The following is a 15,453-nucleotide window of genomic DNA, read 5'->3' as shown; positions in this document are numbered from 1 at the left end:
AAAAATTATTTATGTACCGTGGTTGTCCGCATCCGGTGAGCCTAGCTTCGAAGAAACATCCAAAATCTACACATCGTGATAGCCAGACCGAGTAGGGCTTTTTTTTGCATATTGTCATAAACCTACATCCCATGGGTCTGATGGAACCAATCATGCCCTTACAGACTCCCTCCACAACCATATGATGAATCCACAGCCATAAACGCTATAAGATGGTTCCAAGTCGGCTTATCTGAAAGGGAAGTCATGCATGATTCAAAGAACAAATTTTGTTAATCAAGAATGATTCAAAGAACAAATTTTGTTAATTAAGAATGATTCAAAGAACAAATTTTGTTAATCAAGAATGAAAAGGCGCGGGCTATTTAGGGATTTATTGGTAGCTTAATCATATTTTGACATATATGATGGTATGGGTTGCCGTGTCAGCAACAGATCAGGAAGTCATGTGAACAAGTTCACTTGTACCTTTTGAGTTTTCTTTACGGAAAAAGCATGGGTTTTGTGGTCCGAGATTGCTGACCCGGATCCACGTATTTGATGTTTTCTTTTGTTGAACATTGTGACATAGCTAAAGTTCAACAAGAAAATATTCTCATTAGCATTTATTAAAAATTATTTTCATGCAAGGACAGCCGGGTATTGAATAATTACTCTCTGTCCAACAGAAAAAAAAATACAAATCTCGTTTATTGAGAAATCAATTAATTTAAGCTTAACTAAATATATGAAAAATATCAACATTTATGATTCCTATATGTAAATATCATTAGATTAATAATGGAAAAATATTTTCATAGTGCATCTTTTTGGATATATAAATGATGATATTTTTCTATAAATTTAGTTGAATTTAAAAATGACTTGATTCAATCTTAGAATTTATTCTTTTTGGATGGAAGAAGTATTAGATCATACAAGGTCTCATGTGACCTGTTTTCCTCCGCATGACCGCAAGTACTTTAGGAGGAACTCGTCTTACATCTGTGGTTGGTTCAAGGAATTTTGCTGGCATGAACGCACTGTTTGTCCCTTTTCTAGAACATGATGTATTTTAGTTAATTTTTCGTCATAATTCACCTTAATACATGTGATTAAAATGGACACGAATACAACCAAACAAGATCTTATTAAGCTCAGTGAAAGAGTGAAGTGTCTAATAGTCTAAGTGATTTTTTTCTAAAGAAAAATCTCATGGCCATTCCAAAATGACTCTGGCCCGTTCGCTTCGCTGAAAAAAAAAGCCAAAATACTGTTGCAGCTAATTTGTTATGAGAGAAAAATACTGTTTCGACTGAAAAAAGCAAGCTAAAAAAGCACGGATTATAAAAAAAGCGAACAGGGCCTCTGTGCTCATCTTATCCATAGCTTCCAAAGTTCCAAGACATGTTAGAGTTGTGTGTGTTGAGTGACACCGGGCATGTACAAGAATGCCTCTCACATTTCTGTGTCTAACAAGAATGCCTCTCACATTTCTTTACCTAAAAGGAGTAAAGTACTTAATTAGTATATATATGTATATTCATTGGTGCTAAGAGAAGCTACAGTGTTAAATCGAACTGAACAGAAACAGTTGGCTGCGTAGAGTTCGATTTGAGAGAGCATCGGTAATTGCTCCAAAGAAACAATAAACGAATTGGAAGTGATGAATCTTCATAGGCTACTCCGTCGATGCCGATTTTTTTTTAATTTTAACATTTTTTGGAAACTAATTTTAAATCTAACAGGGTCGGGTTTTTTTAAGTAACACTTTTGGCCGCGCCTATTTCCCTGGCGCGGCCAAATGCCTGTGCCGCGCCATATATGGTGGCGCGACGGCTGGCTGACGTGGCGACGACCGAAATCGCGACCGTTGACGTGGCAGGGCCTGCCGCGCCACCTATCTTGGCGCGGCAGTGCCACGCCACGGCGCATGGCGCGGCGGTACCTGGACGGTTTACCGCCTCCACCGTGCCTCATGCTTGGAACTGTGTCACTCGCCGCGGCCACGCGTCCATCCACCTATTGCGGCCACTACCGAGACATGTACCGCATTTCAGATGTATATTTCATGTGTTTTCCCTTTCAATGGCCGTCCATATTAACCACCGTAATAATTGGTCTTCAGTTCCCCCTTACACGCCTCTCACATTAATTATAGGTGAATCAATCGATCACAAGCACTTTGTGGACTCGTGGTGTTGCTCCTAAACAACTCATAGGATATATACGTACACACTCATCGTGGAAGTTCATCAGATGCTTTTGACTTCTGGCCTCCTCCTCCATGTCTATCTTTTCAGCTCTATAGAATAGATAGAAATGCAACTATAAAGCTGCGATCCTGGATTCCTGGTGGATGATCTTCAGGTTGTGGGGATATATAATCTGTTCCTCAATTGTTATTAGGTGCTCATATGTTGTGTAGTATCTTGGGACGCTAGAAAAGTTAATCATGACGGCAGTGCTGCCGCGACGCATAGAAACAAATATGAAGCAAATAAATGAAGTCCGTGCGCAAGTTCACAAGCTGTCACATAATATTTTCATTGTTTGACATAAGTTTGACATAACATAACCAAATAAACCCGCAAGTTTCGGACGCAAAACTATCCTAACTACCCTACGTAAACCCAAAACATATTGTTAGTGATTTAGGATAGTTAGTGATTTAGGATAGTTATGTTAGTGAATTTATTTGTGATTTACGTATGTAGTTTTTAGGTTTGAGGTTAGGATTTTGGGTTTAGGGATTGATTAGGTATTTATTATTTAGTTTATAGTTAGTTATTTAGTTAGGGATTTTGGGTATAGATACTAGTTTATAAATGTTGGTACTTACTAGTGCGTGATACGTCGATTTTGATGACTTCATGAAGTTTCGTCAAATGCTTATATTCCCAGTGAAGTTGTTTATGTTACTAGTGCGTGATATGTCTGTTAATTTTACTTTGAATATATACATGTGCTTTCATATTGCATAACAAGTAGTTCAAATTTTGCAATGCTACATAATGTTAATTTGAATTTTGTTAATTTAAATACTCTAACGCTTTGTTTATCAATTTGTAATAGGATGGCCCCTCTCACGCAGCACCCGTTGTACCCCATTCTTGAGGTGGAGTACGACGACCAGCACCGAGCACACATCTTGAGTGACAACGACGCAGAGGTGGTCTTGCCTACTTTGAGGCCCCGCACGCACACCAGGGCACACCAGTGGGACGAGCGTTATGCGCCGTACATACGGCGTTCTGGCTTCCTCGAGCTTATCCGTGTTGTCAACCACGGTCTTTCGCCCCTTGACCCAGCACTACTTACTGCAGCTGTAGACAGGTGCGAGTGCATTCTTTGTACGTAAACTTTCTTGTAATAAATTTGAGGCAACTAACAGTCGTTCCATTCTTATAACAGGTGGAGGCCTGAGACTCACACGTTCCACCTACCTTGTTGCGAGATGACCTTGACCATGCAGGACGTGAAGGCTATTTTTGGCCATCGGTTGGGGGGACTTCCAGTGATAGGGATAGTTGACAACGATCACTGGAGGGAGCTGGTGGCTCAGTTTACTGGTTTTCTTCCACCGAACGACAAGGCTTCCAAGAAAAATAAGTGAGAAATTGAAGCCTTTTTAATACTTGCATTGCTTTCCTGCAGCCATCGGGTCTCATGTTCTTTGGTAAATTTTAGGAAAACTTCCAGTATTTCGTCGTCCTGGATCATGGAGCGCTTTGATTACTTGGACCCACAGGCTGAGGAGGCTCAGATCGACAGGCTCGCTCGAGTGTGGCTCTGGCACTTTCTTGGTGTTTTCCTCTTCCCAGATGCCTCGGGCAACACCATCAGCTGGATCTTCCTTGACATACTACGCTAGCCATGGGAGAACATAGCGGCGTACAGCTGAGGCAGCGCAGTCCTGGCATGGACGTATCAACAGCTATGCGTTGCCTGCCGTCGTACCTCAGGGTATGCGAACCTTGGAGGTTGCTCGTACCTACTCCAGGTTTGGTGTTGGGAACGATGGCCCGTTGGGAGGCCACTTAGTACTGGTTTACCGGTAAGTACTTCAGTTCATTATATTCTTTGATATGGTCACATATGATGAGTTTATTAATGGCTAATTCATTATCGTGTTCAATACAATAATGAAACGGGCAGGATACACTCCCTACAACCCTGTTTATCTGGACAGAATCAGAGTTAGTTAGAGGGAATACGAGGCGCAAGTACAGGGAGTACACGGACGGTCTCGACGTCCTGACACAGCACCAGGTTACGCTCTCTTTACTATCATACTTGTGTCTTGTTCGATCTACACTATATCACAACCTAACTCAATTACGAAATTTCAGGTGCATTGGTGTCCTTGGGATGCTCCAAAGCTCCAGTACTATCTCAGTCCTGTCACTAGGGACGAGTCAGACGAGTATTGCTGCGACGTCCCTCTTATTTTCTTCCATGTGGTCGAGATTCACTTGCCTATCAGGGTCTGCAAACAGTTTAGAAGAATGACAGGCTACCCACCACCGCTTTACTCCACCAACCAAGGATTGCACGGGTGTGTTATCGATTAATAACAAAGCTACAATTCAGAGATGTGTGTGGTACAACTAACATCATTTTGTTGCAGGTATGACCGCAGGAAGAGGTACAAGACCAAGGATTAGCGCGTGACACACAGCGCGCACATCCATTTGTGGCAGAATAGGGTATGATAGCCGGTCCATGTGGGTCCTCCACACGACCAGCACACCTTCGATGAGTACCTACGGTGGCTTCACAGGTCTACGAGGACACATATCAAGCCCTCGTACACTGAGGAGGCGATTGACGAGGACTCAGAGGAAGATGTCATCGAAGATGTGTACGACATTACCACTAGGGAGGGCACACAGCTATAGAGAGCCCCGCTTCAAAGATACGTGGTAAGATACTTGAATGGTACAATTTGTTATCCTTTTGGTATTAAGTATGTGTACTAAAACTGTCCAACCGCGTTTCTGTACCCAGGCGACACAATTGTCAAGGATGTCCAACGAAGTAGCGTTTTGGCTTCACGAGTCTAGAGGCCAAGGGCCAGGCTTTCTCGCAGCTTTTGTGGAGGTAAACATAAACTTGTCCGTTCCGAAAATGTTTTTTAGTGTATATGCGTTTGGGAAATGCACTAACTTTAACGTCTATTTATGCAGAAGGTGAAGAAGAGCTGAAGGAAGCTAGCTTAGAAGCTGAGCTGCATGGACATGAGGAACCGCCACTCCCGGCGCGGTCGGGTGGCACGTCTTCAGCCTCTTTGAGGACACCAGCCGGCTCTTCTCAGCCGATGATAGGTGCCACTTCCACGGTGCGTACACCACCACATCATAGCGCTGGGAAGGACCCTGCAACCGAGAACGACGAGGAGGACGACGATGACCCCCCGGGCTTCTGCAGACAGCACGACCAGTGGGACGATTGGGCGCAGGATGAGATCGGCATGTCTCAGCTAGGTGGTGCCCCGCTTGGTACCCACGGAGCCTCACAGGTACTAATAAAGGTAGTTTCTTTAAATACTATGCTCCATTAACTAACAATCATAAAGAATTATAAGTAATCGTGCGTATCATATACTTGCAGGGTACGAGCCGTACACACCGTCGACGCTACCATACCGACGTTAGCTACACTCCCAATGTGTTGCCAATAAATCTAAAGAGACAGAGGCGTCTGAGGAATTCTTACACTCCTGGATCTTAGTTTGTTAGGTCAAACGAATATTGGCGTCCAAAACTTATGGGGTTATTTGGTTATGTTATGTCAAACTTATGTCAAATAATAAAAATGTTATGTGGCAGCTTGTGAACTTGCGCACGAACTTCATTTATTTGCTTCATATTCATTTCTTTGCGTCGCGGCAGCACTGCCGTCATGATTAGCTTTCCTGGCGTCCCAAGATACTACACAACAGATGAGCACCAAATAACAATTGAGGAACATATTATATATCCCCACAACCTGAAGATCATCCACCAGGAATCCAGGATCGCAGCTTTATAGTTGCATTTCTATCTATTCTATGGAGCTGAAAAGATAGATAGGGAGGAGGAGGCCAGAAGTCGAAAGCATCTGATGAACTTCTACGATGAGTGCGTACGTATATATCCTATGAGTTGTTTAGGAGCAACACCACGAGTCCACGAGTGCTTATGATCGATTGATTCACGTATAATTAATGTGAGAGGCGTGTAAGGGAGAACTGAAGACCAATTATTATGGTGGTTAATATGGGGCGGCCGTTGAAAGGGAAAACACATGAAATATATATCTGAAACGCAGTACAGGTCTCGGTAGTGGCCGCAATAGGTGGATGGGCGCATGGCCGCGGCATGTGGCGCAGTTCCAAGCACGAGGCACGGTGGAGGTGGTAAACCGTCCAGGTACCGCCACGCCATGTGTCGTGGTGCGGCACTGCCGTGCCAAGATAGGTGGCACGGCAGGCCCTACCACGTCAATGGTCGCGATTCTGGTCGTCGCCACGTCAGCCAGCTACCGCGCCATCATACATGGTGCGGCACAGGCATTTGGCCGCGTCAGGAAAATAGACGCGGCCAAAAGTGTTAGTTTAAAAAAACGACCATGTTAGATTTAAAATTAGTTTTCAAAAAGTATTAAAATTAAAAAAAATCTCAATGCCTATCCTATGTTAGGTGAATTTTTAATTGGAACAGACACCGCATGGTTCGATGCTTACGCCCAGTTTGATTTTATCTTTCACAACGAGTAGTCGAATCGTGTAGTGTTCTCAGTTCGATTTGCTTTCCTATACTCCCTCCGTCCTAAAATATCTGTCGCTTTCGTTTCCCGAGAAACAACTTTGATAAAATATATATTACAAAATATTAATATTTATAGTACATAATTAGTATCATTGGAAAGATCTTTGAATCTAGTTTTTTTAATAAATTTATTTGGAGATATAAATATCATACGTATTTTCTACAAATCGAGTCAAACTTGTGGCACGAAAACCGGAAACGACTATTAATATGGGACAGAGGGAGTAGGTCCGATCCTTGCAAGAAAAAACGTACTTCCTATATACTAAATTATAAAACGTTTAATTTTTTTTAGATATATTGTTTTTGCTATAGCAAGTGGGAGCTATTCTAGTTGGCTAGCTGCTGCTGCGTTGCACCCTTGCACCCAGAGTTCGATTTCTCACGGGGGCAAATTTATCGGCCGGAGGTGAAAAAATCCCCTCGTCTACCTCACACTAAAGCACAGATCTAAGACTAGCCTAGTTTCAAGGGAGCTACGATGCCGCTGTGTATGGATAGAGCAGGGGTTCGGGAGATTTTGTCGACCTACGTGAGAATATCTTCTTTTTAAGCATAAGCCCTGAAGCCTATCTTACCCCGTGGGTACGTCCTATAATTTGAAATAAAGGGGTACAAGAGAAGAATGAGTTAGCACAAGCTCCCAAAAATGTTCGCAAAGATATACTATTGGTGCTAAGACTATTTTAGTAGAAAAATAGATAATTAAAATTACCTTTGCGTCTACTTGTTAGAAATGGTAAAGAACAAAGTAGATGGTGCTAACGGCCTGTTCGTTGGTTGGTTTCTGGGCTTATAAGACCGGTTGGTGCTGGTTTGTTGTGAGAAAAAATACTGGCCTCGTTCGGCTGGTTCGGCTGGTGCTGAAGCTGAAACAGTGTGAATACCAGCCACAAACAACAGCATCAGCCGACTGAACCAGCAAGCAATTGAATTCAAAAAATGGCCCCACACTAGCATTAAATGCATTTCGATTTCAAATTCAAACACAAACAGCTGAAGGCTGATTCTGCTACATATCAATGAAACAGCTAAGTACAACATCATTCAGATACATATGAAATACAGAAAATTCCTAACTGGATCAAGCTGATGCTGGGCATAATTTCACCCAAACCCATCAGATACATGAGCACAAGTGACCAACCTAGCTGAACCAAAGGCCGTGTTAAGTGTGTAACCAATGGCATCAAATCAGATTATGAGCCTTCCAGGTAGGCTATGCCTTGTCGTTCCAGAGCTGACCGAGCTCTCCCTTGTTCAATCGCAGTAGCAAGGAAATAAACCCACCAGCTTTTCTCTAGAAAAACAAGAAGCGAAGGAAATAAGCAACATAAGTATAAATCACTACACTGCTTCTAGCTAGATTTGAAGTTAGCATTTTTGAAAATATTAAAGGTTTTGTATTGGCTAAAGAGAACTCAAACCAACATATTGCTCTCTGCAGTAGTTCATAAAGAAACAAAAGAATCTAGTTAGTGTACTGATCCTGTGGGGAAGTTACTACATCATCAGTTGACAAATTTGAATATTTTTCCATATCAACCAGTTTGTTTGAAATTTGAAGAAATAAAAACGAAGGCTTCATTGCAAATTACTAATGTGACTGGTTACTGAAACTGAAATATATTAACTGACAAGAAGCAAAATTAGGAGGACCACAATGCAAATGTCTCAACTCCATTTATCCTGGAACCTACAGGACCTTCTCTATCCTAATTGCTAAAACCATGGTACACAGCAGAGGTGTGCTCCCGTGCTATAACAAAGTAAAATACAATTAAGACTGGTGCAGTGCATGTATCTTCTATAGTTTTATTTAGACAATAACAAACAATGTCCAACCAAATCTCATGTCTATGGATGACCAACTGGTATAACTATTGAGCAATCTTATGTGTCAGCAACAGAGCCGACATGTTCATGTTGTTAATGCTAAACAGAACTGCAAAAGGTTTATGTGTGTCAATGTGCATCATGACTTATCCATCCAGTTGTCATATTAAAAAAAGGCTACGGAAGCATAGCTATTGATCAAAGATTTTCTTAGTAATACATCAAACAAATTTTTAGAAGTGGACCTGTTGCACCATGTCGGCAATTACTTCACCCGCATGTGTACATATCCTCATTAGACCCAAACTAGGCAGCCAGGATGAAAAATGCATGACTTATCTGATAACATCCACAAACCCAAATTGTTTCACATACGTGGTCTTCCCAAGGAGTCCAAGTCCATATGTTATCCACTCGTGGACCTGTTCCATATCATTAGGATCTCCCAACGCCATAGCTGCCACTTGACTCAAAGGGCTAAGGTATGTCGCCTGCCTGAACTGCCGTTGTTGGTGATGACCCTCCAGCTCATGCACGTAGTTGTGCAGTGCACAAAGAGCAATAATTATCTAGGTTTACTTGGTCCCCGGATAGTGAGGTATGCCTTTCAACATCTGCCACTTCGCTTTCGCTGCCCCAAATGTTCTTTCTATGACATTACGCAGCTTCGAATGGTGCCGGTTGAACAGCCCCTACGCATCTGTAGCCCCCTTGGTCTAGAACTCCCTCACCCAGTACCTCTTATTTGGATACAACGTTAGATACCCGGGGCGAAGTGCGTAACCGGAGTCCACCAAGTAATACCGGCCTGCATAAATTCATAGGAAGGCATTAGTTACCATATAATTAGCTCCAGCATGATACAACCAAACGGACTAAGTTCCAACTAACCTGACGGTGGATGTGGGGAAAGAGGCATCAACTTCTGTCTTTCTTTTGACCCACATATCATGAGCGGAACCCTCTGTCCCCGCCCCAATATACATGAATCTCATGTCGAAGTCACAGACCGCAACCACATTTTGGGTTGGCTTCCCTTTCCTATTAATGTGGTTATCACGGACTCCTTGATCAACTATGACTTCTATGTGAGTGCCATCCATGGCGCCTATGCAGCCATCAAAAAACGACGTGTACTCCACCAATTCAGACGGCGGTCCTGAATAACTAGTGTCCCTAGGCCGAATCACGTCATTTGCAAATCTAGTCATGGCAGCCAGAACATGGGAAAATATCTTGCTACATGTCCCCAACCCCCTCCCAAATCTCTCATGCATTTGTCTCTGGCATTAATTTGTACCATATGCCCATAAAAACATGGCTAAAGCTTCTATTGAATCAAGCTCCCTACTGCCTTTTAGTTCATAGCTATCACGTAGTATGCTATGCAACCTAACCAAATTTTTAGGCCGCATTCGGTAGTTTTCAAAGCATCTGCCAGCATCTGACAACAGTTTATCTACCCACTGTCTTCCGGTAAGCTCAGGCACTTGGATAACATGGTTACCTTGTGGTGGTACCTGCAGCATGTGCGCAAATGCAAATCCAGCAGCCATAGCGGCAATAACCATCTCGTTGAAGCTGTTTTCACTTGAATTCTGACTTTCCTCATCGTTGTTGTCCATGTTCCAATTGTCTGCCAAGGACAAACATAAACCATCTTTGGTGAGTAAATTCCAACAGCATATGAGACGTTATCAAACTTTACATGTATTACACTACAACTTTCAAAGTCATACGCACCTTGAAGCTCCTCCATCACTGATGTCCCCTGCAACAAGTCCCTTATGTACCTGTAACAAAAGTACCCCGTTATGATTTGTTCAAATACAAAACAATTAAAGCATCTATTAATAATGAAATATTTGTTAGCTTCAAGAACCAAGTAATGTCAGGCAGCTAAAACAAATACATCACATCACACAAGTTATAACAAGTTCGGGAAAAAGAATATGACACATGGTTTTTGGCCATAGGCCCCGTTACAAGACAGAAACCTCAACACAACTAGGACAACAATGAATCTAAAGGATAAATGACGACACTCAAATGCCACCGTTGCTTCACACCAAACTCAACATCCTAGTTGTTGAACTACTTCTTATTCTTGTTCATTTGATATGTCAGCCAAGCCATACGTTCTTCGGATGTCAGTAGATTCTTAAACACCCACCGGGGCACTGAGTTCTTGAACAAATCCGTTGCCAAGAAGAACATGTCTGAAGTGGCTTGTACACCATCTTATCATAAAAGTTGCATAACTTCATCTACCTTCACCTGCTCACGGGTCTGCTCCCTATCCCTTGATGCGCTCCTTGCAGCAATGCTCTCAGACAACCGAGCAATGTACTCCCCCACATTGAAATTCTTCTTCTCTAGGCTATTGATAACATGGACCCTATTGTCCCTCTTCAAACCAGAATGGTAGCTGGATGGGCCGCCTAAGTCTAGCCGACGCAAAGCAGCAGGAGGCGTTGACTCCCAAATACCACCAGCGAACATGAAGCAGCCCGTGTTCCAGTTGTGGTCCCCAAACAGTGCCTCCAATTGGTCTAGGAAGCGAGGTTGCCTACCACGTCATACCTCAGGCTGACTATCATCCTACAAAAAAGAGAGGAGGACATAATGTTAAACAGTGTAACCTATGTAATCGAAACTGTTAACAAGATAACATATCGAGTTCATGGGCTAGGAACCTTCTTGAGTTTCCCAGTACTCACTCTCAACATCAATGGCGCCCGTACGTGGGTCCCTCCCAAGCCCAGTGGCTGTCAGCCCATCTTTCCATGTTAGGTAGGCTTTTTTAGGTATCCTAGCTTGTTGTTGCACTGTTTCTTATCAAAATGGGGGAAGTTAGTGTAATTGTTGTTCCAGCTAGCCGTGGTGAGACCCTGCTGAGTGAAGTTACACTTTTCCTTCTCTTGAAGACAAAGGTCTAGCAACAGCTTGGTTTCATCCTTGGTCCAAGTTGCATGTTTTGGAGGCATCTGTTGGAATGTGGAAGGGCTATTGTTGTTTGTGGCTGGACATAGTAATGGTACCAAAAAAACTATAGGAATGAACAAAATAACTAAAACACGATGCAATGGATAGAATTGTGTACTTGCCTTGATTTCTCGCTTCACGCGCTTGGAACGCAAGTTGTACCGATGGGATTCCGGTGGGGAGCAGGAAGTTGTTGAAGACGGTGCCAGTATATAGACTTGGAAAGAGCTCACCTACATGATAAACATGTGAATTTGTCAGAGCTTTATGTGAACTAAAGTAATCCCGCATCATTATCTACATTCGAAATACAAATTGTGTGTGAACTAGACTGACAGCAGAGGAAAGGAGTAATAAAAGAAGTAGCCTAATTACTGAAATTAAAATGCATTTCATCAACGCAATGAACCAACTGTAGTTACATCACAAGCAGCATCGCATCACCCTAAATTTACTACTGTGACGAACAATAAGAAATTTGAAGCAACCCGAGGAAGACCATTGTGATTCATTCATTGATGCATTATTCATAAGCCATAAGCTAAACTGGTAGATTTACAGGTGAAAGCATCTAGGCCCCTAGTTGGATTTCGGTGATTAATGTCAATACAATATTACTATGACTAACGTGTGTTTTGCAGAGGCAATTAAGTTAGGTCATGGTAATGGAGATCAATTGGGCAATCGAGGTTGTCATGCCCCTACGATGGAAATCATTTCGGTTTTCAAAGGATGGACGACAAGGTTAAGGATGACTAGTTCTAAGTGTCGATTGGAGTTGAAGAGACACTTAGAGTAGTTTAGGACTTTGTTTTTCCTTTGGCCGTACTATTAAGGGGGGTATGAACGGGTAGCTTGACCTAGTTGAGTCTAGTGAGTTAGGTGTGGTGCACACTTGTTAAAACTAGCTCTAGGTAGCTCCTATGAATGCCTAAGATCCTTTGGAGCAAACTTCATTCACATATGATCGAGAGTTGGAAGTGAATGGAGGGTCAAATGTTGACCGGACGCTGGCTCCGGTGTGACCGGACGCTGGCCGCAGGGTCCGGTCAGTTCACTTGATCAGCAGACTGCGTTTGGTGCGACTGGACGCTGGAGAGGTCAAGTGACCAGACGCTGAGAGGCAACATCCGGTCGACTCCAGTAAGGTTCTAGAGAAGGGAATCTATGACCGGACGCGTCCGGTCAGTACTGACCGGACCCTAAGGGTTCAGCGTTCGGTCGAGTCCAGTAAGCATCCAGTGAGGGTTTCATGTGACTGGACGTGTCCGGTCAGTGGTGACCGGACCCTGCCAGCGTCCGGTCAATACATTTTCACTGGCTCGCGGGTTGAACTGACCGGAGCGTCCGGTCAACATGACCGGAGCATCCGGTCACCCCACAGAAGCTCATAACGGTTCGTTTTTCAGACTGCCTTATAAATAGAAGCTCCACTCGTGTGTGGAGTTACTTTTGCTCAATCCAACAGCTGAGAAACACATTTGTGAGTGCCAAGAAGAGTAAGGTCCTAGTGAGGTGATTGAGATTTGAGAATCCAAGAGAGTAGCCTCATTAGTAAATCAAGAGTAGCAAAGTGTGCATCCATCTTCTCATTAGGCTACGCGTGGTCAAGTGAGAGTTCATGCTTGTTACTCTTGGTGATCGCCATCACCTAGATGGCTTGGTGGTGATTGAGAGCTTGGTGATCACCCGGTGGAGCTTGTGGGTGACCCAACTCAAGTTATGAGCGGCTTTAGGTGATTCGCTGCGATGGAGTGTCAAAGAATCAACCCGTAGAGAGCACTTGATCCTTGCGCGGATCAAGGGGGAGCTACACCCTTGCGCGGGTGCTCCAACAAGGACTAGTGGGGAGTGGCGACTCCTCGATATCTTGGCAAAACATCACCGCGTTCCTCTCTCTCTTTACTTTGAGCATTTACTTTGAGTATTTACTTTGAGCAATTCAATACTTGACTTTACATTCATAGAATTGCCATGCTAGAGTAAGTTTGGAACATAGGTTGCAAGTCCTTTGTGTGTTAGTTTGATAGAAACACTTTTCTAGGCACAAGGGATTAATTGGGCTATCCGTAGGATTTGATTATTGCAAGAGAATTTGGAATTAGCCCAATTCACCCCCCCTCTTAGGCATCTTGATCCTTTCAATTGGTATCAGAGCCTCGTGCTCATGTTTTAAGCTTAATCGCTTTGAGCAAGATGTCTCACGGGGATGAACCTCCTCCTATCTTTGAGGGAGATGACTTTCCATATTGGAAAATCCGCATGGAGGAGTACTTAGAAGCTCTAGACGTTGGTATTCTTAGAGCCGCCTCTCAAGGCTTCCCAAAACCTCGGGATGCTACTAACCTACAAGGCAATGAGGTTAACTATGAAAAATGGAATGCAAAGGCTCGAAACACCATCTTTAGAGGCCTTTGCAAAGATGTGTTTAACCGTATAAGGAACCACAAAGACACCCATGCACTATGGTCGGACGTTTGTGCGCTCCATGAGGGAACAAAGAGTGAGCGTGAGGAACGCTATCATCTTGTGATTAAAAAGCTAAATTCTTTTGAGATGCTTCCTAAAGAAAGTGCTAATGAGATGTATTCTCGTTTAAATGTTCTTGTAGAGGAAGTCAATGGGCTTGGACTTACTCAAATGTCACCATCCGACGTTGTGAGAAAGATCTTGAGTGTCCTCCCCATTGACAAATATGGGCACATTGTGACCGTGCTACATCAAAGTGATCTTTCCGCTGCTACACCGACACAAATCTTGGGAAAGATCAATGCTCATGAGATGTACATGCACATCACGCCACAAGATGGCTCATCCTCTACAAAGAAGAAAGAAAAGAACTTAGCATTCAAAGCTAGCCAAGATAAGGGCAAAGCAAGACTTGAGTATGAGAGCTCAAGTGATGAAGATGATGAAGAAAGTCTTGCTCTCATGGTGAAGAAGACCGCCAAGATGCTAAAACGGCTAAACAAGAGTGTCATCAAGTTTGATGGCAAGAAGAAGAAATTCTTCACTAGCTCAAGAAGAAAGCCAATCTCTGAGATGGATTGCTACAATTGTGGCGAACTTGGTCATCTAGCTCATCAATGCACAAAGCCCAAGAAAGACAAGTTCAAGAACAAGGGCAAGAAAGATGACTCAAGCAATGAAGATGAAGATGAGAAAAAAAAGAACAAGCCATACAAGAAGAGAGATGGCAAAAAGAGGGACTTCTATAAGAAGAAGAGTGGCAAGGCCTACATTGTCGGTGATTGGCTCATGGGCATTGATTCATCAAGTGGATCATCCGATGATGATAGTGATAATGAGAAGGTGGTCGCCATTGCTATTGATCTTGCATCTTCACCGCCACCATCGCCATCATCCTCTACACACCTATGCCTTATGGCTAAGGGTGAACGCAAGGTAACTAAGAATGATGATAGTAGTGATGATGAGCAAGCTAGTGATGATGATAGCGATAGCGATGATGATGATTCACCTACATATGATGATCTTGTCAAAATACTAAGAAAATACACTAAGATCATTAGAAAGAATAGAGCTACAAATGAAAAGCTTGATGCTAAAAATGATTCACTTTTAGCAAAATGTGACACATTGGAAAAGGCCAATGATGAGCTTAGAGAAACTAATGATGCTATATCATCCAAACTCAAGGAGCTCAAATCTTCTAAGAAAGAGCTTAAAGATAAACATGATAAACTTGAGTGGGTGCACAATGAGCTCATCACTAGCCACAACAAGCTAAAAGATGAATACACTACTCTCAAGATCAACTATGACACTCTTGTTATTGCTCAAGAATTTTTACCAAATGAACCACATGATGCTACTAACC

This window comes from Miscanthus floridulus, chromosome 7 (genome assembly GCF_019320115.1).
Source record: "Miscanthus floridulus cultivar M001 chromosome 7, ASM1932011v1, whole genome shotgun sequence".
NCBI lineage: Eukaryota > Viridiplantae > Streptophyta > Magnoliopsida > Poales > Poaceae > Miscanthus > Miscanthus floridulus.
This window is presented reverse-complemented; position numbering follows the sequence as displayed.